The 26,728-nt window shown below is 39.3% G+C and overlaps 1 protein-coding gene across 2 annotated transcripts in view; it reads right to left on the bottom strand.

The window, feature by feature from the left end:
• The window catches only part of REG (proteasome regulator gamma), an 89,767-nt gene that overhangs the window by 8,188 nt on the left and 54,851 nt on the right, over positions 1–26,728 (bottom strand). The window lies entirely within an intron of this gene.

Here is a 26,728-nt window from a genome sequence, read left to right as displayed (position 1 = left end):
CCCGATAGTGGGGTGAATAGGAATGCTGATATTTATGTAAATAGATTTGAAACTGTGCTGCAGAATTGTTATAAAAGTACTTCATTATGAAGATCAAAAGCAGTAGCAACTCTTCCAGTATAAAATGCTTAATATAATTATATCAGTGAGATGGCATATGAAAATATCTCAAAAAATCATTCCTATTCACCCCATTCTACGGTAATATATTTTGAAACAACAATAATGTGAAATTAAAATCACGTTTGTAAAAGGTTAATAGTGAGATAAAATCAGTAGATTGTGCATTTATTTTAAATTAAATTAATATAGGTTAATGTAACACAGAGAAAAATAGAACAATTGATACAGCCTAAAGCATAACACATACTGATGAGAAACTAGAATGATAAAGTGAAAATACACAAAAAACTGAAGTCATGCAAGTTCATGAATCAGCAACACTGTTGAGTGAAATCATAGAATGTATCTCAATATTTTGTTCTGTCATTCGTGTTCTCCTGTCACTTACAGTTAAATTGTATTTGCTGAAATAGTTTTCAGCACCTACGCTGTTGGAAGGAGCCCAAATACATTGTAGAGCTACTTGCAGAAACTCTGGGTATTTGAGCTGAACTGCCAACAGCATTTGCAGGCAGTCTACACCTTCATTTTTATGCATAATTGTACCAGTTAGGAATAAAAATATTAATTTTCCTTAACAAAACTCTCCATCTTAACATCCCAAAAATATGGGACCTTTGTTTTACTTTCACTTAAATATTTCAAATCTGTAGGCAATATTCAGACAGTAGTAACAGGATTAAAAGCCAACCTCTTGGAAAAAAACAATTTGTCACATTTTCTACTATAAGACTTTTTGTTGCACTTAAGCATACATTCCATAAACATGTTTTTAATTTCGTATTTTACAATTACACTTGAAAAAATGACCATGAATTGCAACATAGCTATGGGTAACCATCCTCCGGCACACCTTTTCAGCACAGTGCATGAAGATCAGCACACCTTTTCAGCAGGGCATAAAGTTAACAACTCATCCCATGCAAAAGGATAGGAAAAGCCCCCAATTGGGTAATTAATTTACTTATTCTGATTGAGACAACCTGAGTCACAATTTTTGCCTGATACTGTACTTCAAAATGATGACATTCACCATTAAAGATATTTCGGAGGGATGGCGAACTGCTGTTTAACAAATTTTCATCCAGAGATTAAAAACATCTTTTGAAGCATCTAATGAACTGTCAGCATATTACACAGATTGAAACCATTAATTCCAATGTGTCAACATGGGGTAAGGAAATATTACTGCTAGGAGATTTGGATAACTTACCCCGAAAAAATTAATGAGCATTTTTCAGTTTTCTTGAATCTAAGGATTTTCAATCTGGACACAAAATGGTTTACTTGTGACATTTCTTTTAAATTAACACCTCCAACTGCTGTAATAAACATTCCACAAGGGTGTACAAACTCGTCAATTGAAGTTTTGAAAGAAAGAAAGAAAGAAAGAAAGAAAGAAAGAAAGAAAGAAAGAAAGAAAGAAAGAAAGAAAGAAAGAAAGATTTTATTGTATTTTTAAAAATCTTGGATTTCACATTCATATAGCATTTTCGTAGCCTATAATTTTCGCATTTTGTCGCTTTTTCAAAATGAAAACAAGAGCGGAAGCCTATATGAGCATTTTGCATTTTATCGTATTAGCAAAAATTCACCACCCCTAATCATCATCGATCAGTGACTTTGAGATAAATTAAGATGCCAAAGAACTGTGTAACTGCTCTCTTCCTCTCTTGATTTCAGTGAGGTTTTGAAGGGTTTTATAATGACAAATAGATCTGTAAAAAGCGCTTCATGTGATTGCAGTTCTCCATTTAAGGATGTCAAATACCCACCAATGCCCATTACGACATGCCGAAGACAACTAATCTTCGAAAAAGTTTATATTTCTGGAGTGTGCTCCTGAGAGAGGACGTACGATTTGTTTGGTTTGTGAAGTTTTCCAGTACTCATTCACTATTGACTCTATAAAACCTCCTAAATTGCATTATTTTTTGTAGAATGATGGAAATCATTGTGCATCTTAATTACGACGGCCTCCACAGATATTGCGAGTACTTGTGGCGTTGTTCAAGAGGTGATATTTACAGGCCGCTTCATTCAAGTTCAGATGTTCTTTCCGGAGGTCGACGTACACTTTTATTCTTTCCGAAATTCACAGAGCAGCACAGACGCTGCAGTTATTCTTCATGGCAAAGAAGCATTTTTAGTTCAATTTTGATTTCTGCTGCAACTGAATCAGATGTTTCACTGTCACTGCTTTAAAATAGAAGTTTTGTGCATACATCTTCTAGTGGAAGTATATTAAAGTATGTCATGTGCTTGATGTATCCAAAGCAAGGGAATAGTAAATAGTAAACAGTCGTTCAATTGCTTGACTACAAGCTCTTTCGAGGATAGGCCAAGTACTGAGCTCCCGATAATCATGTTTGGTGCCTCTCAGCGACCACGTGAATATTTCTCACATTTTATAACCCGGAAATAACTTCGACGGTAAATTGTTGCAACAATCCACAAAAACATATGTGACTATATTTAACTGAATGAAACACAAACGATGATACGGCAGCAATTACTTTTTCTTGCTCTATAGTTCCATGAGAGGTAAACTATGAGTTTACTTTCGTCTAGGTTTCTGAAGCAGACATGAATACAAGCCTTGTGTGTTGCAGTGTTTGTACGGTATGAATGTCGTTTCCGCCTCCATAAGAAAAACTGAAGAAAGTGAGAATTATAATCGTATTTCCCCTTTCTTAGACAGAATTCACTATTAAACTTAGTTTTCAATTTCTGCTTTGTTTTCGTCACCAACATTTCGGTATATTAACTATCTGACGACGAATCCATTGGTAAAAATGCTTTATTAAACTGAAACATACACCATAACTGCCAACAGTGAAATGTCGCTAACACTACCATACTCATGTCATAATTGGCAGAGAACCGATATCACTCACTACTTACTGTGGACTGGAGTATAATAGCCTACACACTACAGCAGAACTTGGCAGTATTGCGAGCACCGCATCGGTTTCATACAGTTACCGAAGAGTGGCTTCGTCTATACAGCTTTCTTTGCATTCGGGAGGTGATGGGCTGATCCTACCGTCAGCCATCCTGAGAATAGTTTTCCGTAGCTTTTCATTTTCCTCACAAAGGTGAATGCCGGGGTTACCCTCTGGGAGGCCCGCCGTAGGCCTTACCTGCACAATTCTAACAGAATTAAAATGGAGACCAAATTATGTGATATTATTTATACAGATATTGTCTACTTCGGGGTAACCGGGATTTATACTAATCCCGTCTGGCTTAATAGGGAGTCGAGTTTTCACCACGCAAATCAAGAAAAATCTCACCTAAATCGCCGGACAACCCTGGCTGCTATCGAAGCCAAATACTCCTAAAGCGTACTGAACTGCTGCTAAACTGCTGAATTGCCAGTGTTGTATTATAATATGAAGCATGTGAAATGTAGGTGAAAACGATTAACAAAGCGGAGCAGGAAGAGAATACAAACCATCGACTGTAAGAAGTGGTGTTATTATGGAGTCAAACCTTGTAATACACGTGTACGAATTGCTAAATGCACGCGCGAAGTTACTTGCCGTTCCGTTTATGTACAAGATGTATGGCACCGACTGATATATAGGCCTACAGTACGAAGTTTGTGCGCCTTCGAAAGACAGCGCAGACCAAACTTCGTCCATGCTTTGTATTCACTTCCTGCTCCACTTCTATCATCGCGTGCGCCTCGTCGCGCCTGCTTTTCACGCGATTCATATTACAATACTGGCACTAAAATTTATTTTGGGCCGATACGGATTTCACGAAAGCAAAACAAGTCATCTTCGCTGCCCTTTTGTGAAGTTTCATTATGATCCGAGTGTAGTAACTCGATTACTTCCTTTGTCAGTTTGACAATATATATGGAGGAGGTATGAGCTATACTAGAAATGCCATTCCTCATACAGTCTCTATTATGAACGTTGGTGAAAAGTGTTCCTCATAGGGTCAGTTGGTGTATGTATTTCAGCGGGCTTGTTAGTGTGATATTTAATGGTATCGTGCGGCCCAGCGAGGAAAGCAACGAGAAACTACCTCACTCATATTTCAAGTCTGAGGTCACTGAGATTCCATAGTAACATAACAGGAGTAGAATGTTCACGTCCTTTGTGGTCCTTCCCTTTCTTTAGCAAGTAAGCTACCTTCATCCTTCGAGCAGCCGGATTTTTTCCTTTCTCTTCTTATTATTAGAGTTAAAGAGATGGCGGTTGTACTTCGTCTTAAAACTATCGTATGTTCTCTCTACTTGGCTGACCATACAAATAGGAAGGGAAAGAACCCACATCGAACAGTCAAAATTTCATCACATTTTGATGCTGCAAGTTTGCTAAATATTGTTTTTAAGCTTTCACGAAAATAAATGTATACTTATACAGATATATTTACATTTTTCAGAACATTCAACTCACGTCACTGACAAATACATTTTCTCACATGAACCGCATATATAAGTATCTTATGTTACCGAAGTTCTACAAAGATAAACCCCCGCATCAGAACAAAAACCTTGTAAGACTTCGAGTGACTGTAACTTGACCCTCCGTAAGGCTAACACTGATCACGCAGCACAGAGTCGTACGGTTTCTTATCTCTTTTTGAGATAAAATGACAAAGCGAGTTATACAAAATGTTATCCATTCCTCGAAAGGTATTTACAACCAACAATATAAAATATATTTCATGAATTCTATCTCACAGACTTTTAACATCTTCAGTATAGTATAAAGTGGGAAACCGATGACGAATCGGTAACGTTTGGTCACTTGACAGTTGCAATTCCTAAACTATCTCGCCTGAAATGTGTTATTCATTTGGAATGAATGTTTGGGACCTGTCTACACATCAGTATATACGAAGGGCACTAGGAAAGTTTTGCAATGTGAGTGAAAGCTTTAGAATTTTTCAAAATAATTTCCACTACACTACTCCATACGTCGAAACCAGTCACTGAACCAACTCTGCCACTCTTCTTCGGTTACATTTTCACACTCTTGATTCCATGCTACCAGAAGCTCCTCGTCGGATGCAAAACGCCGCCCTTTCAAGCTTCATCTTCACTTCTGGGAAGAGTGCGAAGTCACATGGGGCAAGATCAGAACTGTATGGAGGGTGATCAAGCACAGTCAACCCTGATCTGGCAAAAAAAAATCCAATTACATTAGCACGATGTGCTGGAGCATTGTGATGCAAGTGCCAAGTGCCGATATGTCAACCGCTTCTCTTGCCGCAACATTTTCCTCACAGCTTCAATGTTTTCCTCGGTCACTGATACAACGGTCGCCCAGAACGAGGATGGTCTTCAACCTCAAAATTTCCCCTCTGGAACTCTTTGTACCAGCGGAAAATTGTTGTCCGATGTGGGCAGTCTTTCCCCAGCACAGGAGTCATTTCCTCCAGGCACTGGTCAACAGTTAATCCACGAGCAAAATTGCAGCGGATAATTGCGCGATATTCACCTTTAGACCACACTGACATCTTTACTTGCTTTCAATCCCACTGCTTGGTAACAACTGGTGTGAAGGTCGCGCCTTGCTGTCTTCTAGACCGGTTTTCATCCCTCACCATAACAAGTGGTGCCTAGCCAACCGTTTTTGCGCATTGCAAAACTTTCCTAGTGCCCTTTGTATTAGACATTTTGAACTTGATACCGCCCAGAAAGCACCTCAGAAAGTACATCTGTGGATTAAAGGCCATGCTGGTATAACGATGAACGAGATCGTAGACCAGCTAGCGAAAGAAGCCACAACTTGTGAACTCCGCCTTCAGTCACCATATTCTGATGCCCTGTCCACAATCGAACAACAGGTCTACAGGGACTGGTCTGAGTACTGGAAAATGTCAACTTGCGAGAGGAAAGCACTATGCTAAACTTCAGCCAACCACACCATCGCAAATCTGGTTCACGAAATTGAAACCAACTCTCAGACACCTTTCATCTTTAATAAGAACGCATTTTTTCTTTTTTTTTTTTCTTTTTGCTAGTTGCTTTACGTCGCACCGACATAGATAGGTCTTATGGAGACGATGGGACAGGGAAGGGCTAGGAGTGGGAAGGAAGCAGCCGTGGCCTTAATTAAGGTACAGCCCCAGCATTTGCCTGGTGTGAAAATGGGAAACCACGGAAAACCATTTTAAGGTCTGGCGATAGTGGGGTTCGAACCTACTATCTCCCGAATACTGGATACTGGCCGCACTTAAGCGACTGCAGCTATCGAGCTCGGTAAGAATGCATCTAGGCCATGGATGCTCTCCCGAGTCATCTACAAAGGATCAAGGTTTTAAACAACCCTCACTGCCCAGAAGACCCTGGAGAAATAGCCGACTTGAACTACATCATTCTGTCATGGAAGAAGTACTCCCAACAACAGACCATTGCTGAAGTTAAATACCTCACTGTCAACTTCAAATGCCATCCTGTTATCAAACCTAAGGCCACAATAATGCGCTGTAATTTGCCAATATTTATCCGACTGTAGTATTAGGGTCTTACTAATAAAAAGTCCTTATACCGTTGTTTAACTCTTGTTTAGTTATACAGTGAATAAACCCTGTATAAGCGTTTTACATTTTTCTTACTAATAAACGAGGTATACGCATTGTATTACTAAACAGCACGTATACACTCGTTCCAAGGAGTAGGAATCTCTTCCTGTAGTTCACTGACGTATTTCGCACGTTCGCCGCCTTTATGATCGCTTCTGCTGGTTATCTACGAGCAAAACTTTCCGGAAAGTCGCACAGTAGCACGGCATATCGAAAAGGCAGTGGCAGCACTAAGTGAGACAGCTGGAAATTCGCTTATATTGATATCAACATTTCTTCAGCTTGCTTGTGTAATGATCGCCAAAAAAAGAAATGGAATGGCTTAAGAAAAGATCAATAGCTCTTAACTGGGATAGTACGGAAAACGTAAGCAATTGTAATTCAATCGGCGGGTTGAAAAGGGTACACATTCCAAAATCCTTCCTTTTCAGGAGAAAGGAAAACCTGTTTTGTAGCTAAACGAAAGGTTAGATCAAAAAAGTTTCTATTAGGCATTTATACATCACATTTCTACGTATTCAACTACAAAGTATGGAAATCATATTACGTACGGTTTTCAAGTTATACCATTTTTTATGTCAAGGAATATGTCCCTTTTTATACTCAAATTTGAGAAAGATCTAAGATCTTTGTAGAGGCAGATAATGTATAATAAACTCGCAATTTAAAGTCTATTAAGCAGTAACACCTTATTACACAAACATACGCCCAACCATAATTTCTTTTATAGTTATTCCTTGTCATTCCGTGAGACAGCTGGAAATTGACTTATATTGATATCAACATTTCTTCAGCTTGCTTGTGTAATGGACGCTAAAAAAGAAATGGAAAAGCTTAAGAAAAGATCAAAAGGTCCTAACTGGGGTAGTTCGGAAAACGTAAGCAACTGCAATTGAATCGGCGAGTTGAAAAGGGTACACATTCCAAAATCCTTACTTTTCAGGAGAAAGGAAAACCTGTTTTGTAGCTAAACGAAAGGTTAGATCAAAAAAGTTTCTATTAGGCATTTATACATCACATTTCTACGTATTCAACTACAAAGTATGGAAATCATATTACGTATGGTTTTCAAGTTATGCCACTTTTTATCTCGAGGAATATGTCCCCTTGTATACGGTAGGTACTCAATTAAGAAAGATCTTTGTAGGGGCAGATAGTGTATAATAAACTCGCAATATCAAAGGTCTATTAAGCTGTAACATATTTTTACACAAAAATACGCCCAACCATCATTTCTTTTATAGTTATTCATTGTCATTCCGTCTCTTTAAAGTGTTTTACTTTACGAAGATGTCTAGCTTCCATAACCTCTGAATGGTGTACGGTACCGTATGTCTTCTATGTTTAAAATATCGTGAAGATCATCAACGTTATCGTCATTCTTTCAACGTGTGTTCAATGTTAAATGGATAAGTCGAATATTTTACAACGATTATATTACTGTCGACAATAAATACCACGAAAATAAACTGCTCGCTCGTTTCTTTTTTTCCGCTACACGCTGCTATACAACGCTTATACTAGGGTCCTGGACTGTATAAGCAATTCAGTGAATAACTATAACAGATGTATACACAGGAGGCTTATACACGGTTTATTAGTAACGAATTTCGCGTAAACGGTGTATAAACCTTGTATAAAAGTTATACACCGTTTATTAGTAAGACGGTTAATGTATAAGATACAAGAACTGCACGTGGCGAGCCGAACATGTCCTCGGGCACTCCCGGCACTAAAAACCATACGCCATTTCATTTAGCAGACTATCATGATATAGCGTAAGCTGCTGTCGCCTAGCGACAATCTGTCCATCAAGTCGATCCAATCTAGGTGCGGCTTTGCAATTTAATATACATAAAATTACTTATAATAATAAAACTACCTTACCGATTTCGTTTAAACCACTTCATAATCCCTTTCAGATGTAATAAGAACAAGTTGTGAAAATTTCAGCGAAATCGGTCCAGTAGTTCTTGAGTCTATTAACGTCAAATATACCAACATCCAATTATATATATATTCAACCACGAAATGTATGTACCATAAATGTACGCTCACACTGTAAATGCTGGCCGCAAGGTTCCGAGACCTAATGCCGTTAGTAATAAAAACTGAATTAAAAATATCATCCGTCTTCTTTTTAGTACCAGTCATTCACGATGTCTAGGAAACCGCGAAAATACAGTCAAAAATGTCCGCATCTCAAAGAGTCAGTCTCCCATCACGCGAGTGCGATACGCAGCGAGTAGATCTGTTACATTATTATTAAAAACTTCTAGCTTCCAGCTGCCGTGGTTCAGGTCCCGGTCAATATATGACGGAGTTTAGAAACTAAAAGTCACAAACTTGTCTTTTGAATTTCGTGTAAATCTGCCGGTCTCGTGGCCGAAAACCACAAGACTGACATACATAGAAATTGAGTGCACTGATCAATGCTTCTGGACCTATTGCGGCAGTCGAAATGGCAATAAGGTTTGTTGTCTTTCAATGTAGTTTGTATATGCTGCTGCACTACTACACTTTTTTTAACCTAGAGAAAGAAATCTAACGACGTTCGGCAAGGAGAGCATGCTCGAAATTTACGAACACGACTAGGTCTAGCTTTCTGGAAAGTTAGGAGTTTAATTGGATTATGGCTGACAAGCCCGCAGTGTAAGGCAAAGTTATGTTACGACTGCCTCCTTTCACCCATAGATTTGGGAACAGCCGATATTGTGTATTTCTTACCTCAATCGTATTTTGAACAGCCATTTTCACATAGTTCTCACGGCATTTGACTAGTTCAGCGTTAGGTTGTCTAACAATATGGGTACGATGGTACGATAAATCACACTGCACGTTTAGCCATTCAGAGTACCATCCATGAAATAAGGGGAATTTTGAGTTATCATTACTTATGTTGACGCACCGCCTGACGACGTCACGGCGACCTTTCCGACGCTCAGAAATTTATATTAATTTGATTTACGTTCCTGATTTCTAAAGTTGCTTCATAGGTAAACAGATCCCTCCCCATATCAGGGTCTTTTTGCAGAACCCACTGACAGAATGCCAAACTATTTCAAAACCCATTGCCGTGAAACTCTTAGGGACCCTACACACGGCTTTGCCTTCTGATCGATCCTACGGGCAAAACTGCTAGTTTGGCATCTCCCCTTGGTCCGATGATGACCTAGATGTTACGCCCCTTTAAACAACAAGCATCACCACCCTCTCCACTTCCACCTTCACATCAGTGTAGATAAACCGGCAGGCTGCACAGTTAATTAACTCAAGTTACCTTTGTACCACTCACAAGACTTGGAAACCCGTGCACAGCCTCTTCTTGTCTACCAAGAACAATAAATATTTGACCGAGCGAGTTGGCCATGCGGTTTATCATGTAGCTGCGAGCTTCTAATCAGGAAATGGTAGGTTCGAACCCCACTGTCGGTGGCCCTGACGATGGTTTTCCGTAGTTTCCCATTTCCACTCCAGACAAGGCCACGGTCCTAAGAACTATTTGTGTCCTGTGACAAGCCTCACAGCAGGGTTATTCAAAAAGGTGGACCCAATTTAATTTGTATTCCACGAAATATACATTGGACATGTACAATCTACATACAAATGAACAGTGAAAGGTTCAGAATATTTTTGACCAAAGGCTATAAATGTTCAGTGTGTGTGCCCTGAGCTGCACGGCAAACATCTAAGCGGTAGCCAACTCGTTCCACACGGAGAAAGCATGTCTCGTGTTATTTAGTGCACCACAGCAGTGATACGGTTCCGCAGGTCGGCCAGAGTTGTTGGTAGAGGTGGGACGTAAACTGTGTCCTTAACAAAGCCCTACAGGAAGTCACATGTAGTAAGATCTGGTGATCTCGATGGCCAGAAGTGTAGAACAGGTCTTCGTTTCGTATGCGACCTATCCATCGCCGCGGAAGGGATTGATTTACAGTCTTCGGACATCAAGGTATCAATGCGGCGGAGCTCCATCCTGTTGGAAAATGAAGTATTGTGAATCTTCGGTAAGTTGAGAAAAAACCCATTGTTCCAACATGTCCAGGTACGTTACTCCACTTACAGTGCGTTCCGCAAAAGAGAATGGGGGGGGGGGGGAATCGAGGTGGCAGTGAATGAATACAGACGTGTTATTGATGTGTGCTTGCTTTTATCTAAACACACTTCAAGTCCTTTTTTCAACACAAATACTGGACTAAATGTATTACGATTCAGTGTAAACTTCCAGGACTGGATTCGACATAATTTTATTTACTTAGAGTGAACTTTATTATTTTCTGTTCTACGTGTAGAAAACCGTTAGGACATCAATAACCAACAGTTGAACAACGTAACTCAGAGAGGCTTCCAAGTCTTCCACACTCAGAAATGGCTTCTTACCAAGGAAATCAGTCCGTACAAAACTTTACCGACAGTTATACCTATAATGCACCTAAGCAGTCTCAGATAAGTTATGCTTCTGATGCAGTTAACACCAAAAAAGAACAGGCTATCATTATTGATGCTCACGGCGGAATCCCTATAAAAGACTACGTCCTTGCTGTAGGAAAAATAACAGATCCAACTCACATGCGTTATATATCCCGTATTTCAAACTCAAGAATTTGCATATTCCTATCGAAAAAAATTGTTCAGGAATTGTCACTCAATCACTCTGTAATCAGAATCAATAATATTGATCTCACTCTTAGACCGTTACTTGTCGCAGACAAGACAGAGATATCCAACGCATGTCCTATTTTACCCAACACAGTCAATGAAGAACACTTGCAACAACTGGGTATCTACATCTAAGCCTAAAGAATGGAAGTAATATTCCGGGATTCACACACATTCTTAGCTTCCGCGGACAACTATATGTTAAACCTGACGATTTCAATAAACTACCGAATGCACTGCAAATTCTGTATGTTTTGAACGAATTGGACCTACACTTCCTCAGACGTTCCCACCTGTCTCATTTGCAAAAAAGGCCACCTAGCCCGAGTATGCCCCTCACTACCTGAGACTCTAGAAGAACTAGTCACGTAATCAACGTTCAGTCTACTCCAAGGAGGACGCCTCCAACCCAGCAAACGCAACTATGACTCCTCAGCCAACTACTGACCCTCAGCAAATTATTGAACATTCTAATATCACATCATCTTTCTCCAGAAACACCCCTCGACTGGACGTATCCTTGAACACTTCAGTTCCAATATATGAAGCAAATAAAGAACCACTCATAACTAAACCTCAAGGAATAAAACGACCCTTGCCTTCAAGCTCTTCAAATAACACTTCCAAGGCTGATAATTCCTCCTTAGATATTTCTTCTATCTCGGGAGATGATAAAACGGATGATGAATTTCCTGTTCTAGGATCACATAAAACCCAAGACATTAAACAGTCTAAGAAGAAACTAATGGTATTAAATCTCTTTAGTCTTGAAGAACAATTTCTTCCTGTTAACGAAGTAATAGAAGCTAATCCCTCAAATGTTATTCTCAATTTCATACAACTCAAAAGTTTATTTGAAAATACTAAAGGAACATCAGCACCAAATATCTTACCTATTGCATTATCTTATACTTCCCATGCTGAAGATCTCATCGAGAACTTGCATAAAGTATACTATCAAAACAAAAAAATTGAAAACGAGAGTACAAGAATTGTAAAGAAATTACTCACTGCCATAAACGGAGAAAGCAATAGATCTGCCCCAGATCAGACAATCCCAATCTATATCTATACTAATATTATAAAGAGGAAAAATGTGTTTGTTTGTAACGAATAGACTCTACTGAACCGATTTTGAAAATTTCTTCACCTATAGAAAGCTACATTGCCAGTGAGTAACATGGGCTGCATTTTATTTTCAAAACAATTCGAGATGGGGGGCAGGGGGAGGGGAGATAAAAATAATAGGCTAATATAGGCAATTTGTCGTATAAGGACGAGACAAAGCTCAATTTAATCCTCTTGACGCAAAGAACAAAATTCGATAAGCCCAAAAACCATGTTTTAAGGCCGTAAAACCAACCGTTACGGAGATATTGGCACCACACTACCACAGCTCTAGGAATCGGATAAAAGAAATGAACTGCTGTAACCATGGCAACGTCAGCTCCAGGATTCTAGAGCAGCGAGATTATGCATGTACGTTTGGGCATAGCTGCCAACCAAAATTGGTTCACACAAGACTTAATATCTGGAAAAAATATACTGTTGTGTAAAGCACTCATAGGACTCCTTTGGGCGGGGATGAAAAGGGGGTGAAGTATAAAAATCTTATCTTACTATACATAAAAAAATGGATGTATGTGTGTATATGTAAATGACACATCTCCTCCTAAACCACTGGAGCAATTTCAACCAAACTTGGTACACGTATTACTTACTATCGGGTGACGAGCACTGTGGGGGGTAAGCCATCCCTAGCGCCCTTAAGGGAGGGGGACAGGGGGGTTAGTTATAAAAATAATCGAGAACAGTTTCGAATTCATAGTTTTCGGGGTCGCTGAGTTGAAAAGTAATACTCCAGAATTTTTTAAAGTCCAAGTTCAGCCCCCTTTTAGGTGGGGTGCGAATGGGGGACGAGATATAGAAATAATTAAAAACAGTTTCGAATCCATAGATTTCAGGGCCTCTGAGGTGAATAGTAATACTCCGGATTTTTTACAGGTCCAAGTGGGGGGAGGGGGGCGGCGAAAGGAGTGTGATATAAAAATAATCGAAAACTATATATAAAATATTATCTTCTTCTTACTATATATAAAAATGAATGTATGTAAGTGACATCTCCTAAACCACTGGCGCAATTTCACCAAACTTGGTACACATGTAATTTAGTATCAGGAGATAATCCGCGTGGGTGTAAGACACCCCCTAGCACCCTTATGGGCAGGGGGCGAGGGGGTGGTATAAAAATAATCTAGAATAGTATCGAATCCATAGTTTTCGTGGTCGCTGAAATGAATAAAGACACTCCGAATTTTTTAAAGTTCATGTTCAGCCCCCTTTGGGGTGGGGGTGAGTGAGATATAAAGATAATCGAAAACCGTGTCAAATCTACAGTTTTCGGGGTCACTGAGATGAATGGTGACAATCCAGATTTTTTTTTCTCTCTTAGGGATGGAGGGCGAGAGGGGGACAATCTCATTGACAGTTGAAATCCTGTACATCGTATCTATAGTGCGACGGCTAAATATATATAATTATCACTTATTAATTTTTGACAGGATCAAATACTTCCCAGTCGATTCGAGCTCCCATAAGGACGAAGTTTTACTCGAAAATTAAATAATCTAAAACTTGAAATCAAACACATCTAAATAATTCTAAAACTACATTATAGATCGTAACATATCAATCTGCAAGTCAAAAAGGAATTCTATAAAAATTCACTTCACACATAACTAACTGGTATTGCAAATCTTAAAGGGAAATATTCAGAAACTATCCGGGCAACGCCGGGTACTACAGCTAGTAACTGATAAGGATCAAATCTAGTAAATACATCTCATAACCTTTTCAGACACAGAATTCAAAATTATATTATTTTATTACTTTACGTTAATACCTGACCTTATACAAACAATATTAAGTAAAATATATCAAGAAATATTTCACTAGCAAATTTTTTGTCCAGATACGGAGTGGTTTCATTTGGAACCACTGTTGAGTTAAATGTCTAATTTTGCCCATGGTATAACAAAAAGCAGTTTCGGTCGGCAGACAAAGCCCCACTGAGCACATACTGCACATCCACCTGCTTCTGTGGGGATCTGATTTTGTGCTGCAATATACACAGCGCCTGGTAAATGCTTTGGTTCAGTCCTCCTTTCAAGGGGTACAACAGCTCTGAACTACTTCATCCTCGGCTCACTCGATGATCTCGGTTGTACTCTAGGACTGCTTCCTACAAGACCTGCGGAAGTCCTTTCGAGGAATCTCTTTGTTCCCACTGATAAGGCAATTAAGAATGTAGGCATTGCCAACACATACATCAACAAACTAACAAAACAATCTGTGCCACCACTTTCTTGACTTCCTGTCCGTGCAGTAGAAGCTATTCATCATATCTGCTTTGTCCACGCAGCTCACGTTATAATAGCATTATACTCCTTCACCACTTTAGGACAAGGTGTTTGTATAATTGTGCCATCCTTTTCCCTCCGATTCACTTCCACTGTTTTCCGCAAATACTATGTCTGCACTAGTCTCTGTTGGATCATATCTCTTCATTTTTCACTGTCAGACTCCTTATCAGATGGAATTTCATCAAGAATATGGGAAATAGCCTCCTCGTCCAGTCGCCGAGAAAACATCGCGATGAACTACAAAGAGAGGTTACGTATCACAAGCGCTTTTACTCCACAGTGGTTTCGTATGAAACCACATACGACTCTATGCTAATTTTAATCTTATTGCTATATACATCACATTGGGCATGTCGGTAATTTCATATTATACATATATCTCATAACTTACCACATACAGGTTCAATATCAATTAAAATACGACGCAAACGGTAACTTACACCACATGGAATTACATCTCACTGCAGTCAATTATTTTTGATAGTATCTGAACCTCTGTTCAAGTGTTTTCTATTTTAGAGACAAGATGGCACCGCCAACCAAGCATTACAAGCGTGGTTTCAAATGAAACCTCTGTGTAGGCAGCGGAAAACCATATGAAGGTGGTTTTAAATGAAACCACTCTGTAGGAAAGGGTTAAAAGCCATCGTGAATTCTTGGATACTGCAGTGGAATATTAACGGATATTACCCTCAATACGAATAACTGCGACAATGTATTAATGAACACCAACCCGAAATAATTTGCTTTACAAGAAACTAATTTTGGAGATAACTACGTAGTTAATATGAGACGTTTCACAGCACATCACAAAAACCGTAACAATCACATTCATGCAAGTGGAGGGGTTGCAACTTATATATGTGACAATGTTCCTCAAAGAGAAATACCACTGAAAACCAATTTGGAAGCAGTAGCAGTTACAGTCTTTCTAACATTTTCCCTATGCATCTGTAATGTGTATTTGCCCAGCAGCCAGAATATGGATTTAAAATGAACTAGTAGACCTGATAAATCAACTTCCTAAACCATTCCGCCTCTCAGGAGATTTTAACTGGAATACTAAACATGCCAATCGGCAAGAATACAAAGAAATCCATTTCAAAAATGACAACATTGACTATATCGTACTCAAAGCCGCAGAAAATTCGGCTCCAAGGACCAACAATACAACTTACAGAAAATCGGTTCCTTGGTGGAATGATTCCTATAAAGATGCTATTAAAAAGAAAAACCAAGCATTCTACGAGTATAAACGCCATCCCACTTTACAAAACAAATTAGTGCTCCAAAAAAGTCGTGCAACAGCCCGAAAAGTCATAAAAGAGAGTAAAAGAGCATCTTGTCTGACGTATCTATCATCTCTTTCTCATCATACTCCACAAAACACAATTTGGGAACATCTACGAAAAATAAGGACTAAAAAAACACGTGTCATAGCTCTCAATAAAACGACTGGATCAGTTACAACTACACATCACGATATTACAAATACATTAGCAGAAAACTTTGCAAAAATTTCAAGTGATTCCAACTATGAACAAGAATTTTTATCCTCTAGTGAAGATTGTCCTGATTTACAGTCACACATCCATCTTAGTGCTGACCAATGCTACGATAATATCAGTATTACTGAAGTACTAGTTGAACTTAGTAGCTGTCGAAGTATAAGCTGAGGTCCTGATGATATACATGACTCCTTGAATGAACTCCCCCCACCCCCCCCCCCCCCTTGAAGGCCTAGCATTCCTCACTGAAATATTTCATTTCATTTGGTCACAGAATGTCTTTCCAGTCGCTATGAGTAAAGCTATAATAATTCCAATACCTAAGCCTGGCTGCGATCACATGTTACCAGATAACTATCGACCAATAGCTCTAACCTGCATTATGTGCAAACTGATGGAAAAAATAATAATTAAAAGACTAAAATGGGTTCTAGAACAACAATTTCTTCACTGCATAACAGTGTGGCTTCCGCGGTTTCACTCAACAGCTGACACCTTAGCAGTATTGAAGTTAAAAATCCTGGATGCCTTTCATTACAGACATCATCTTGCAGTATGCCTAGATATTCATAAAGCGTGTGATATGGTGTGAAAAACTCACGTTATAAAAACTACTGCAACATAATATTAAGGGAAATATGATCAGTTTTATCTATAACTTCCTACAAGACCGACGCATTCAAGTTCGAGCTAATGGTGTCCTATCCCAAGAAGTCAGTTTAGAAAATGGTGTCCCACAAGGCTCAGTTCTGAGTGTAACACTATTCTTAGCAGCTATAAATGGCGTCACGTCATGCATCAACCCTCCAGTAAAGACCTGCCTCTTTGCTGATGACATGACATTTTTTTGCAGAGGTCGCAATCTATCAACCACCAAAAACATTATACAAAATTCCCTTGAAGATATTGCCAAATGGGGAAAATACACAGGCTTTATCTTTTCTTCAACCAAAACTAAATGCATCTTATTCTCTTAACAAAAGTGATAGTAACTGCCCAGAATTGTACTTCAAGGGAAATACAATTGATAGTAAATTAAATAAAAATACTAGATGGCCTTTGACAGAATATTAACATAGAACCCTCATCTAAAAACTGCAAGATTGCCTACATCGAATTAATGTACTCAAATCATTGGCAGGTAATAACTGGGGAGCAGATCTTCATGTATTAATGTGCACTTAAAAATCTATTATTCGCACCAAACTGGATTATGGTTCTATTATATATATTTCAGCTACAGCATCCTCACTGAAAATGCTTGACCCGATTCAAAGCACATCTCTCAGGATTCCCTTGGGAGCATTCAAAACTAGCCCAATCTCAAGTTTATTAATGGAAGCTAATGAACCCCCGCTTCGGACTCGCAGAAAACAACTATCAACTACGCAGTAAAGACAGCGGCCTCTCCACACTCCAGAGCACATGCTTATGTTTACCCACGCTATCAGCCTCAACACTATTCCTTGCAACAAAAGAGACATACGCCCTTCCACATTAGGTTTATGCAATACTTACAGGAAATTAAATTTCCCAGATTGCTTCAAGAAGCAGTAAAAGACATCACATTTTCTCCCTGGAAAGCTGAACTACCACCAATAATATTAGATTTAAGTGAATTCAATAAAGAAGCAACAGACCAGTACAGTGTTTAAAAAATGTTACCTGAAAACTGTGAAAGTCTGCCCAGACACACTCCTATATACACTGATGGCTCTAAAAACGAATATAGTAGCAGCCGTGCTGTTGTCCACCCTGATCACACAATGAAGTATGCACTACCAGCTACACACTCCATATTCACATGTGAACTGTATGGTATCCTAAAAGCTATGGAATCCATAGAGAGGTTCCCCCCCCAAAAAAAAAAATATTTTTTTCATCCTTGGTGATTCTTTATCAACAGTAAAACTCATTCAAAATGCATCATCCTCAAATACACTAGACCAAGACATACTACAGGTTTACAATACTGTGAAAAATAAAGGACAGCAAGTTACCATAATACGGATTCCTTCACATAAGGGAATAAAAGGCAATGAACAAGCTAACATATCAGCTAAAGAAGCAACTCGTCTTCCTGTACATGATCCAAACTTTCTAATTCCCCACGCAAATGCTGCTCCTTTTCTTACTACACAGATCCGAACACAATAGTTAAGTGACTGGACATGGAAACAACCCACAAGACTCCATGGTATCAGGCGTGGATCTACAGATAAATTTGATGTTTCATTCCTCCAGCGTCGAGAACAAGTGCTCATTACTAGAATACGTATAGGCCATAGCAAACTGACACATGCATATTTATCTTCTCTAAGAAACCTCCACCAAATATGAGACACCGGTCAAAAAAGAAAAACTGTTGTCCACGTTTTACTAGAATGCCATCTATACGATCAACAAAGAAAACTGTGTAACTTAAACCAGAATAATAGTGTATGCGGCATCTTGAACAAAGATACTCAGTGTAAAAACATTTTTTCTTTAGACAGACAAATCTATTCAACATGAAATCATTATCTGATCAATATGTACTATTTTTATTTTTGCAACTGTAATTCTATATAATCAATGTAATTATTCCTTTATGCATAATTATGAATGTCGCGATATGACTTTCTAAATTAAAGCGAAAATAAATAAACTTTAAAAAAGGAGAATGGTTCGTACACTTTAGCCCGTGAAGGGCACAGAACATGTTTAGCTTCGGTGAGCCTCTCTCGTGTTCGAATGTTATATGGGGATTTTGCAGACCCCATATGCGAGTATTGTGCTTATTCACGTGTCCACTAAGATGGAAAGCAGCTTCATCGCAAAAATTATGCGCGATAGAAACGCGTCATCTTCCATCACTTTTAGCATATCACCACAAAATTCAATACTCTTGGTTATGTCATTCGGACGGACAGCTTGGACAGGTTGTAAGCGGTATGGCTTGTACACCAAACGACGTCTAAATACATGCCATAGAGTTGTTTGGGATATTCCTAGTTCTCTACTATCTCTATTGCTTGAATTACGTGGGCTACGAACATAACTTTCTTCAACCACCATCATCCTCTAACACACTCGGGTCGGCTCGATTTTGTAAAATTGCGTAACACGTCGTCTTACGCTTTTTCCTAGTTGGTGGTTCGATGCCGAATGGAGATGAAAAGGCCGCTGCACTGTAATTGCTGACTCACATTTAGCAAACTCAAGAACGCAGAAAACCGTATGTTGCACAGTAGCCATTTTATTCACAACTGACGGTTAAGCGAGACGGCGCGAGTACATATGCAATCGTTTTACGAACTATCACCATCCAAGCGGAGGTGGTCAACAAAACTTTGAACCTTCCACTGTTCATTGATATGTAGACTGTTCATGTCCAACGTGTATTTTGTGAAGAAAAAAAAAAATCAATTGGGTCCATCTCTGTGAATAACCTGTAAGTATATATCCTGCTCCATTTTTGGCCTCTGGACCACGGAGTAACAACTACGGTATCCTGGATCATCTTTCCCTCCACTCGCTTTTAACTTCCTCATTCGTTGGCTTTTCTCCTCCTTTCTTTCCTCTGAAGCGATCACATTTGAACATTTCTATTCTACTTCTCTCCTGTTTGTAGTGTCTTCCTGACAAACGCCCATTTTCTCCATATCGGCATGTACTATATCGCCATAGACTGCTCAAAGCTTAACATCTCCATCCGGCGGACGAATCACCATAACAGTGCCATATGCCTTCACTCCATATGATCACTGCGAAGAGGTTTGTAACTGAATCCAGGCTTTTGGCACGCAATCTAATGATTAGAAATTGTATATACCACCTCTTCTTCTATTCTGCCGGACAACATTCTAATGGATTTGGAAGCGGGAGAGGGGGCGGGGTCCCACTAACGGGACTCGACCGGCTAGTCACGGTGTCAGACCACAGACTTGCTGGGGCGAAAAACATTATGCAAATTTTAACGGGAGATAGTGCCAAATTTCGCTTTACTGGACTAATTTTTTTCTCTCGTGTCACGTTTCGTATTAAGTGACGCTCCTGCGACAATAGTCCTGTACCTCAGGGGGCAACATTATGAACGCTGAGGACACATGTACGGTGTGCATAGATTGTATATTCTCTCTCGTCGATGACATTCAAATGGCCAGTAAGGAAATATTCATATCTCTAACATTGTAAAAAATAATGCGATGTGCATCCTCCCTTCGATATAAGTGGCTTCTTATTTATCGCATTTTGTATAGCAATAAGAATTCACACGCTTTCGGAGAAGACGTAGATTTCTTCAAATCCGGTATCGACGCTGCAATCCCTTTTGTGATACGACTTACCGTTTAGCCACAAAACATCTCCAAAAGGTGAGTAACCGGTATATTTCCTCACATCGAGCTGCTGGTACTGTGAGATTACCTGTCACAATTTTATTCAATTCTCTAAGTTTAGGTTGGAGTCGGGCTGATCTTTTAGGATGGAATCCACCCGAGGCCCATCTGAATCTGAACGTTACAAAATAATGTTGTCAAAAGGCAGGTAATTTTGCAGTGTGTTATAAATTCCGTTTCTAGTCACCCGTACAGTGAATTCAGCTGCGATACGGCACAATATCTCAGCGTTGCGCAAGTTAAGCTAAGTTAAACCCAATTAGCAATGCCACGTGTCAGGTTAAGAGCCACATACTCACCCGGTTGGCACAATCTATAACCAGAGACAAATAGTAAAAACCATTGTACGAAAGTGTCACATCACAAAGTGATCAAAAAAATATTTGGTAGTATTGTTTTTTTTACGACTTACATTTGCTTGATCAATGCGAATCAACAGAGCCTAATTAAGAAAAAAATATTAGCATATTTCAATAAAGCATTTATACAGCTAATTAATTTATTAAAATAGTCTATTCACACTGAATAACTCCGCAAAATATAAATTTCACAATGAATCTCTATTGTCGGCCTCAATATGAAATAAGATCTAATTCACTTAGTGACTCCCTTTACAATGCAACATTCTCTTTATTTTAAGAAAAGGGACATGTTTCGTCCCTTCTATTGTGAGACATCTTCATCCTAAGCTACTATAGCAAAAACCCATGATAATCGTAATACTAAAAACATTGACATGTATTAAAATGATGAAGAGTCAAGGTGACTCAATCTGTCACATTCAAACAGATTTTTAAAAACGACACAGTTCGTGTAAGTCTTAAAAACAATTTAGATGATAAAAGTCCCATTGAGTTCTTAATGTACAAAGTGGGTTGACGCTGTGCACGCTGTGACTATCTTTTCAACCGACTTTCATTAAAAACTCAATGGGACTTTCATCATCTAAATAACTGTTTTTAAGACAACACGAACTGTTTTTTAATCCGTGTTTGAACGTGACAGATTGTCACACCCTGACTCTTCAACATTTAAATATATGTCATTGTTTTTAATATTACGATTATCATGAGTTTTTACCATAATAGTTCAGGCTGAAGATGTCTCACAATACCAGAGACGAAACATATCCCTTTTCTTAAAATAAAAAGAGATCTAGATCCTATTTCACACTGAATAATACCCACAATCGTAATAGTGACTTCCTTCAAATGGTGTACATTTAACTGATATTTCCCTACTTCTTCCGTACCCAGTTCTAAATAAATACCAATGTGAATGGTTCTTCCAATAATCGTACAAGCATTAGGAATAGGTAATTTCAGAAACAGTAAGTCAAAAACGAAACTAAGAAAAATTAAAAGCACGGCATTTTAGTCCTTTAATAACATTACATCATCATTATAGACTATTATGCCTTTCAGCGATCAGTCTGCAAGCCTCCGTGAGTTTACTAAACGTCGCCACAATCCTCGATTTGCAACTAGTGTTGTGGCCTCATTTAGTTCTATACCTCTTATCTTTAAATCGTTAGAAACTGAGTCTAACCATCGTCGTCTTGGTCTACCTCTACTTCCCTTACCCTCCATAACGGAGTCCATTCTTCTTCTAGGTAACCTATCCTCCTCCATTCGCCTCACATGACCCCACCACCGAAGCCGATTTATGCGTACCGCTTCATCCATAGAGTTATTCCTAAATTAGTCTTTATCTCCTCATTCCGAGTACCCTCCTGCCATTGTTCCCACCTGTTTGTATCAGCAATCAGTCTTGCAACTTTCATGTCTGTTACTTCTAACTTATAAGATATCCTGTACCGAGTTCGATAGCTCCAGTATCCAGTATTCGGGAGACAGTAGGTTTGAACACCACTGTCGGCAGCCCAGAGGATGGTTTTTCGTGGTTTCCCATTTTCACACCAGGCAAATGCTGGGGCTGTACCTTAATTAAGGCCACGGCCGCTTCCTTTCCACTCCTAGCCCTTCCCTGTCCCATCGACGCCATAAGACCTATCTGTGTCGGTGCGACGTAAAGCAGCTAGGAAAAAAAAATCCTGAGTCCACCCAGCTTTCGCTCCCGTAAAGCGAAGTTGGTTTGAAAACAGCCCGATGAAAAGATAGTTTCGTCTGGGAGCTGACTTCCTTCTTACAGAATACTGTTGATCGCAAATCGAGCTCACTGCATTAGCTTTACGACACCTTGATTCAATCTCACTATATTACCATCCTGGCAGAAAACACAACCTAAATACTTGAAATTATCGACCTGTTCTATCTTTGTATCACCAATCTGACATTCACTCCTGTTGAATTTCTTACCTACTGACATCAATTTAGTCTTAGAGAGGCTAATTTTCATACCGCACTCATTGCACCTATTTTCAAGTTCCAAGATATTAGACTGCAGGCTTTCGGCACAATCTGCCATTAAGACCAAGTCGTCAGCATAGGCCAGACTGCTTACTGCATTTCCGACAAAGTGAATCTCTCCCTGCCATTTTATACCTTTCACCAGATGATCCATGTACACTACGAACAGCAAAGGTGAAAGATTACAGCCTTGTCTAACCCATGTAAGTACCCTGAACCAAGAACTCATCCTACCATCAATTCTCACTGAAGCCCAATTGTCAACATAAATGCCTTTGATTGATTTTAATAGTCTACGTTTAATTCCATAGTCCCCCAGTATAGGGAATATCTTTTCCCTCGGTACCCTGTCATATGCTTTCTATAGATCTACTAAACATACACACCGCTGCCTATTGTTCTAGCATTTTTTAATTACCTGGCGCATACTGAAAATCTGATCCTGACAGCCCCTCTGTGTTCTGAAACCACACTGGTTTTCATCCAACTTCCTCTCAATTACTGATCGCACCCTCCCTTCCTAGATGCTAGTGAATACTTTGCCTTCACCAACATCAATGAGATACCTCGATAGTTGTTACAATCCTTCCTTCCTTGCTTATAGATAGGTGCAAGTACTGTTTTTGTCCAATCTGAAGGTACCTTACCAACACTCCATGCTAATCTTACTACTCTATGAAGCCATTTCATCCCTGCCTTCCCACTATACTTCACCATTTCTGGTCTAATTTCATCTGTTCCTGCTGCTTTATGACAATGGAGTTTATTAACCATCCTTTCCACTTCCTCAAGCGTAATTTCACCAACGACATTTTCCTCTCCCCCTTCCCCGAGCTTGGCTGTTCGCAACACCACCAGGATGATTTCCTTTTGCATTGAGATGATGTTCAAAATATTCCCTCTACCTCTCCAGTGATTCCCTGAGATCTATTATGAGTTCACCTGAATTACTCAAAACACTGTTCATTTCCTCCCTTCCTAAGATTCTTTATTACTGTCCAGAAAGGTTTCCCTGCTGCCTGACCTAGCCTTTCCAGGTCATTACCAAAATCTTCCCACTTCTTTTTGGATTCAACAACTATTTGTTTCGCTCTGTTTCTTTCATCTACGTACACGTCCCTGTCTGCCTCGGCCCTTGTTTGGAGCCATTCCTGACAAGCCTTATTTTTACGTTTACAAGGTGCTCTCACTTCATCATTCCACCAAGATGTTCGCCTTTTCCCATCTTTACAAACAGATGTTCCTATGCATTCCCTTGCTGTTTCTACTACAGTATCCCTGTATCCCACCCATTCACTTTCTATATCCTGAACCTGCTTACTGTCTACTGTTCGAAACGTCTCACTAATCATGTCCATGTACTTCTGTCTAATTTCCTCTTCCTGGAGATTTTCTACCCTTATTCGTTTGCAGACAGATTTCAACTTCTCTACCCTAGGCCTAGAGATACTTAGTTCACTACAGATCAGATAGTGGTCTGTATTATCGAAAAATCCCCCAATACTCGTACATTCCTGAATTCGAAGTCGGTTAAGATATAGTCTATTATGGATCTGGTACCCCTAGCCTCCCATGTGTAGCGGTGAATAGCCTTATGCTTGAAGAATGTATTCGTAACTGCTAAAACCATACTAGCACAGAAGTCCAGCAAACGCTTACCATTCCCATTAGCTTCCATATCTTCCCCACATTTACCAATCACCCTTTCGTATCCTTCAGTTCTATTCCCAACTCTCGCATGGAAATCGCCCATTAGCACTATTCTATCCTTGCTGTTGACCCTGACCACAATGTCACTCAGTGCTTCATAAAACTTGTCAACTTCCTCCTCATCTGCACCCTCACATGGTGAACACACGGAGACAATTCTAGTCCTAATTCCTCCAACTGACAAATCTACTCACATCATTCGCTCATTTACGTGCCGAACAGAAACTATGTTGCGTGCAATAGTATTCCTGATATAGAGCGCTACCCCAGACTCTGCCCTTCCCCTTCTAACACCCGTCAAGTGCACTTTATAATCTATCTCTTCCTCGTTATCTCCCCTTGCCCGAATATCACTTACTCCTAGCACATCCAGATGCATCCTCTTTGCTGACTCAGCCAGTTCTACTTTCTTTCTTCCATAAGCCCCATTAATATTGATAGCTCCCCATCGAATTCCATTTCGTTCGCCAAGTCAAATGGGTGTGGGACTCCGTTACTCCCATAGGTCCGGGGTTTGCTTAAAATGTTCTGAGCTCGGTAAATTCATGAAGCAGGGTGCTACCCTACTTACACATAGTCCAAGTGAGGATCTCTCCTCTAACGGGTTATGGACCACCGGTGAATTGCTATAGTCCTAGCCGCCTGAGCACAAGGAGGGCCATGACTCAGAATATGTCCGAGATGCCCACTCCCATTCCATAGTAACTGGTATCCTGACTCTCAGGACCACTTACTAGGCCACTCAGCCGTTGCCCATGGTTCACGAACTAGGACCTGACTACAGTGACCCACACCATGAACCTTTAATAAAACAAAACAAAAAATGAAAAGAGACTGGAACGGCGATGAAATTAGAGCTTATTGCACATGAAGCAAAAGTAATAGAAAGGTCTTATTAGATAATACAACTACGTTATACTGTTAGTTTTATATGCATTATTTATGAGCTCCCAAAAATTAATGCCAGAACAAGTCTAGAACTGCGAGTACGATAAATTAACAGCTTTTTAGAATTTACTTTTAACCATCTTGGCAAAATTTAACCCATAAATAAAATACCTAAGAAGATATGCTTCTCTTGGAAGTCCTGAGTCTACTGAGGAATCGTTTCTATGATTTCCCAAACTCCATTCCGAGAACTTCCTTTACGTAGATTAGTTTGTCAGTTAACAAAAGAAATGTCATAAAAGAAATACTAGTCACACCTTGGGCGAACTACTGACACACATTTTAAAGTCAAATTTCCCATTGGCAATGCTCTACCAAAAACAAAAAAATCTTGTAAATATGGCCCTTTTCAAAAACATTAAATAGATTGAACCAACCTATCTGTCGATCGGTTGCATAAAAAAAGTAAACACGAGAATTATATTTTAGGTTACAGCCTGTGGAGCGAAAGAGTACGTTTTAGTCCACAGTGCACAATCAATTTCTTGAACAATATTAAGTGTGCAGTGATGTGGAAAGTGACCTTCAGCATGATTCAGTCCCACCGAGAATTACAACTGAATCAAAGGTCAACTCTTGTTTACATTCCCAATTTATTAAAGCAGCACTCGTCAATCAGTCCCAGTTATTTTTGTCACTATTACTGGCCAGATTTACATAATCTTCGTCAAAAATAATACAACTGATCACATGTGACAGCTCTCGGTAGATAATAATAGACATTATCTCACAAACATATGAGCAACATTTCAACTTTTTTAAAGCACGAAACAAGGAAACTACGGAAGCTAAATCAGTTTCCAGGCAGAATAAATGTTACGAGCCATAAAACTGTCAACGGAAATGGGAAACCTAAATTTTCACCCTACGAACCCGGATAATTAGACAAAATCATTACATTTCATAAACAATTCGTAACTCAAAATCAATGAAAAGGGAAAGAATTCCGAGTTCAAAACGTTAAATTATACGAAAACTATAAGCATCACTGTAAGAGTATAGAGATACAGATTTCTACTGTGCTAGAATGATAAAGTCTCAGCACATTTCAATATCTCAAGATA

Source organism: Anabrus simplex, chromosome 1 (genome assembly GCF_040414725.1).
Source record: "Anabrus simplex isolate iqAnaSimp1 chromosome 1, ASM4041472v1, whole genome shotgun sequence".
NCBI classification, from domain to species: domain Eukaryota; kingdom Metazoa; phylum Arthropoda; class Insecta; order Orthoptera; family Tettigoniidae; genus Anabrus; species Anabrus simplex.
The sequence above is the reverse complement of the archived record's forward strand: the minus strand, read 5'-3'. Positions and strand labels throughout refer to the sequence as shown.